Source organism: Buteo buteo, chromosome 13 (genome assembly GCF_964188355.1).
Source record: "Buteo buteo chromosome 13, bButBut1.hap1.1, whole genome shotgun sequence".
Classification (NCBI taxonomy): Eukaryota; Metazoa; Chordata; class Aves; order Accipitriformes; family Accipitridae; genus Buteo; species Buteo buteo.
Window position 1 is genome coordinate 18,310,863 of NC_134183.1, and position 5,612 is coordinate 18,316,474.

Consider the following 5,612-nt stretch of genomic DNA (forward strand, 5'->3'; position numbering starts at 1 on the left):
GATATCGTACCATCAGCTTTGGGAACCTGAGTTAAAAAATAATCCTAGTGTTGACGGCTGGGCAGGGGGTTAGTGAGGCAGCGGCCGCCCCCCACCTCCATGAAAACCCACCCATGCCATGGTTCACTTTGGGACTAGAGGCTGGCAGAGGGGTCAGGGTGACAACAGAGAGGGGTGCCTGCAGGACTGGGGTGTCTGCAGAGACGTGCCTACAGATCCTGGGGTGCCTATGGAGAGACAGGGTGCCAGCAGAGATGCAGGTGCTGACAAGGATGCACCGGGGAAGCGGCTGTTTTGGCAGTCCAACCTTGCTCTCTACCAAGCACCCATCTCCCCTGGGGTCCTGCATCAAGGGATGCTGAAGCCTCCCGGGCCCCAGCCCTTCCCCAGCTAAGAGGGGCCGGGGCTGATGGAGGGCTGTGGTTCAGAGCTCTGCTCCCCGCACCAGCCCGGCTGCTGGATGCAGCTTGGCTCGGTGCCGGTGGCAGGCAGGTAACCTCTCCGAAGGTGAATGCAGATGGCTGTGCAGGTATAAACATCGCGCTGCAGCCTCCGCTCAGCCGGGCGTAGAGCCGCTGAGCCCGGGCACAGCTTGTCCTGCAGTCTGAGCCTCGGCAGGGAGGCAGGCAAGGCGAGGCAAGGCAAGGGGGATGCTCGGGGACAAACGGATGGCTTCTCCTCCCAGCTCGCCTGCCCAAGGACGCCCAGCGGGCAGGACTGCTCAAGCTCTTGCAGAGCTGCTGTTCCAGTGGTAAATGTTGCATTCAGCTCCGCAAAGCAGAACCACCCCTGGACAGGAGGCAGCTGCGGCTCAGCACCAGGGCAGCCCAGCATCTCCCAGCCTGGCCTGCGCCTACGGGGTCGGGCTCAGCAGAAGGAGCCACTGGGAAGGCTGGATAAATAGCAGCGGGCGAGGAAGATTGCTTCTCAAAGGTCACCGCTTCCTCTGCGCTGCTGCAAATTCTCCTGTTTCAATCCCTCCTCCTCTCCACGGCAGCATCCTCTGCCCTAGCCCCTGTCCCAGCAGCTCCCGCTGACCCCAGCCCCAGTGCCGAGGGGCGAAGCAGCCTCCCCATCAATCCAGGCTATTTCCAGCCTTATCATCTGACTGGGCAGTCATTTCTACTGGAAGGAAATCCCCAAGGCTGGACCATCATCCTATGAGATTTGCCAAAGGGAGCAGGCGGCTCCCAGACTCCTGCCCTTTCCTGCTCCACTAAATCACCCCAGAGCCTTCCCAAATGTTTATTCTTTGGGAAAGCAATAAAAGAGAAGGAAACCCCAAAAGACAAACTCCCACCAGCCTGCCTTTGATTGCATTTGATATTGTTTTATTTCTTAATGCTTTCCCACCGCAGGCTGGCCGAGGAGGGAGGGAGGGCAGGAGGAAACAGCGCTTGAAGGGGGTAAAAATACAGATTTCCCACTAATACTTATGTCTGGAGCGGTCTGTGTGCTGCTGCAGTGGCTTGGTCAGGATCTGGGGCTGCCAGTGCCTCTGAGGACGGGAGCTGGGGTCCCCCAGCTCCCCAGGCTGTGGACTTGGAGGTGAGCAGGAGCATCCCTGCGTTTGCAAAGGTGGCCGAGCACGGGGCAGCCACAGAGCACGGCACGGGTGGGCAATGGGTGCTGCTCCCCATCTCCCAGCCCCTCGATAGCCAGGGCAGGGGGCAGCGGGGACAGGCAGGTGATGACACCGTGACAAGCCCCGTCTGCCGCCCAGCCAGGTGGCACCGCTGCCACCAGCACTGTGATGCCGGTGGGAAAGTCTTGGGTGGGCATTTCCATCCGCTCTGCTCTCAGAAAACCAGACCTGGGTTTCCCAGTTTGCCCGATAGGAAAAAATCCCCCCCATCTTTGTGTGAAGCACCAAGATCCAGGTGGTCCCAGGGTGCCCCGTGTCCCTCAGGGGCTGAGCAGGGCTGACAGCCGTGACACCCAGCGTGGCACCAACGGGGATGGGGGAGCGGGGCAAGCAGACACCGGTGAGATGGAGGGAAGAGGGAAGGGACCGTTGAGCGATGGTAGAAGTTGAGCATCCTCTGCTGCTGCTGGGAACAGCTTCCACCCAGCTCCCAGCGGCACCGAGCGCGGCCGCGGCCTGGCCTCTGCCGTTCGCACCGGGAACGGCAGTGCTGCAGGCAGCCGGCTCCGGCACCGGGCTGCTTTTTGTGTCCCGAGAGACTGGCGGATGAGGGGATGGGGGGGACAGGCTTCCAGAGGGGCTTCAGGGACACAAACCCATCTGCCTGCGTGTGGGAGCAACTCAAGACAACCCAGAGGATCTCACACCCGGATGGGGGGGCTCACGGGAAAAAACTTCTGGAGAACCTGGGCTGGGATGTTTTAGGAAGTGGTTGATGTGTCGGAAAGACAATGAAGCTTTGGACTGCAGCCCCAGGATGGGAGCGTGGGATTTTTACAACACAAAAACTACGAGGTAGTGAAAACCAGGATCTTTCACCCCGAGTATCCTTGCGATGCTGCCTCTGAAAAGTTGCCAGAGCTGGTGCCAGGCTCCCGGAGCCCCTCCGCAGGCGGGGGCCCACCCAAAAGGCCATTCCCAGGTTCCATCCAGCCCCAGCACATCTTGTAACGCTGACTTTATCCACCTGCATCCCCCAGCCAGGGCTGGAGGGTGCCGGACGAGCAGGGAAGGTCAAACCCCGCAGGAGGCTAGGCTCCCTCTGCCTGGGGAGCAGGCAGCCTCCGGACTCCATCAGCTCTCCCCATACCACATGTCACAGCCCCACTGGCACCCAGGTTTGTGCACCGTTATCCTTGGGAGGAAAAACCAGCTGCCCTGAAAGCAAACACCCTCTTCCAAACATACTTGAATTCTCTGAGAAGAAGTCCTGCTACAGGGATACCGAGGCCAAGGGAAGCGGGGCTGAGCTTGTCTCTGAAAATCCTCTTTAAAATGCCCTGAAACCTTGGCTTTGGTTTCTAATGAAGCCCGATGCTGCTCAGATCTCCCCGCCGGGCGCTGCAGTGTGTCTCCACGTCCAGGGACAGGACCTGTCGCTGCAGCAGCCACCTCCCAGCTTTCATCGAGCAGTGAGCAGCAGGACCTTGCCTGGCCCCAAGATGCTGGGAATACATCCCACACCGGGATTAGGATTGGCATTGTTATTCATGGCATAATAGGGATGGATGGCTTCTGCCAAATGTCCCAGCCCTGGCCCTGGCACATCGTACTGGGGCCTCCCAGCAAATCACCCAGCGGCACCGCTGTGGGGTGTATCCTGCACAGGACGGGTCTCCCAACGCCTGGGTGCTCAGCACTGTGTCCCCTCCATGCTTTCCTTTGGGGACAGGCCAGCTGGGACACTTCTGGCCGGGCCGGGCTGTGGGGTGGTTTGCACAGCAGAGGGAAGTGCTCTGCAGAGCATCTCCCCAGCGCGCTGACGCAATGCCCTGACGTTGCTGCCTTGAGGGTTTTTCGGTCATTTCTTTCGCTTCCTTATTGCCCAACGTTCTGCAGGGTTTGCACAGGTGGCAGTCACCGTCTTCTCTTTCCCTCCGTGGGCCTCGCCAGCCCGCACAGGCTCTGGCCGGCTCCTCCGCAGAAGGACACATCCTGCAGGTCCAAGCCTTGGAGCGGGAGGCAGGCAGAGCCACGGCAGCGATGTTTTTTTGTCGGCCTTTGTTTGTGCCAGCCAAAGACAGGCTGATCCATCCCCTCCCAGACGCAGGGAGAAGTCGGTGCCGGGCATCTTGGCACAGGTCTCTGCTTGCCACCTGCCCCAGCTTGCAGCTGGGGACACCCCCAGCTCACCCCTCCCTCACCCCTGAGTCACGGGCAGGGAGCATCCACCCACCCCACAGCACAGCCCGCGTCGGGGACTCTGTGCCCAGCCAAAAACCTCAACACTCACCGGGCTCTCCCCTTCTCCACCCACTTCAAAACACAACTTCAAAGGAGCTGGGAGGAACCAAAAACTTTTTCCACCCTTTTTTCTACCAGGAACCGGGAGCAGATTTGCTGAGCGAGAACCCATGGAAGTGGCAGGTGAGGGGCCACTGCGAGCACGAGCTCAACACACTACTAGACATCAGTGAATCCAGGCTGGACCCGAGCTACAGCACCCAGAACAGTTTTAGCACAGCGGCCTTTCTTGAAGTGTCCCTGTGCGGGTAGCATATATATGAAGGAAAAATGCAGTTTTGAATAGTGAGGCAAAGTTAATTCCTGGTCCTGGCTGTAAATTCAGTCCGCACTTGCCTGAGACCTGCGGCGAGTCGTGAATCCAGAGTTTATTTTGTGGCAAAAACCAGGGCGTATTTTCCCGTATAAAAGCCTCAGCAATATAGCCATGCCAAACCCAATCTATAAAGGTCTCTCCTCAGCCCCCAAATCCTGCCGGCACCCGGTCTCCTCCGGAGGGATGGGAGGAAGCTGGATGTGAGGCTGTTGTGGAAGAAGAGGGGCCCAGTGCCGAGGGCGATGGGAGCAGGGGCAGTTCCCCCAGGGCTCAGCTCTGCGGGGCCCTGGACGAGTCACCACTCCGAAAGCCAACAGGACCGGCTCTGCGGCCACTGTCCCTGGCCATGCGTCACCTGGATCTGGCCCGGCCGGGATGTGCCTGGACCCGCGGTGATCTCCGGGCTGTGCCAGCCCACAGCGTGCCCGCCACGCTGCCTGGCACGCCGGGGTCCCTCCTGCTTGGAAGTGGGGTTGGGGGGGCAAGTCCCAGGGTCCTAATAGTGACCGATCCAAATAGTGACCAGTCCTCATAGTGACCAGTCCTAATGGTGGCCGGTCCTAATTGTGATTGGTCCTAATAGTAGCTGGTCCTAATAGTGACCAGTCCTAACAGAGTCTGGTCCTAATAGTGACTTGTCCTAATAGTGACTGGTCCTAATAATGACTAGTCCTAATAGCGACCAGTCCTAATAGCAACTGGTCCTAATAGTGACCAGTCCTAATAGTGACTGGTCCTAATAATGACTAGTCCTAATAGTGACCAGTCCTAATAGTGACCAGTCCTAATAGTGACCAGTCCTAATAGCAATTGGTCCTAATAGTGACCAGTCCTAATAGTGACTAGTCCTAACAGTGACCGGTCCTAAAAGTGACTAGTCCTAACAGTGACCAGTCCTAACAGTGACTGGTCCTAATAGTGACTGGTCCTAATAGTGCCCAGTCCTAATAATGACCTGTCCTTATAGTGACCAGTCCTCATAGTGACCAGTCCTATTGGTGGCCGGTCCTAATTGTGATTGGTCCTAATAGTGACCAGTCCTAACAGTGACCAGTCCTAGTAGTGACTGGTCCTAATACTGCCTGGACCTAATAGTGACCAGTCCTAAAAGAGCCTGGTCCTCATAGTGCCCGGTCCTAATAGTGCCCGGCCCTGGCAGCCCCCGGTGCTGACGGTGCCCAGTCCCCAGCGCCCAACCCCCGGCGCCCCGGAGCAGGCGGCAGGGGCTCAGCCCCGCGGTGTGGGCCGAGGGCACGCGTGGCCGTGGGGCGGGGCGGGGACCGACGGGAGCACCCACGCGTGACGCCGTGGGCAGGCGCTCTGCGGGGCGGACCCCGGCGCCTAGACCACGCCCCCGCCCCGCGAGGCCCCACCCCCAGGAAGCCCCGCCCCCGCCCCGCCCCCCAA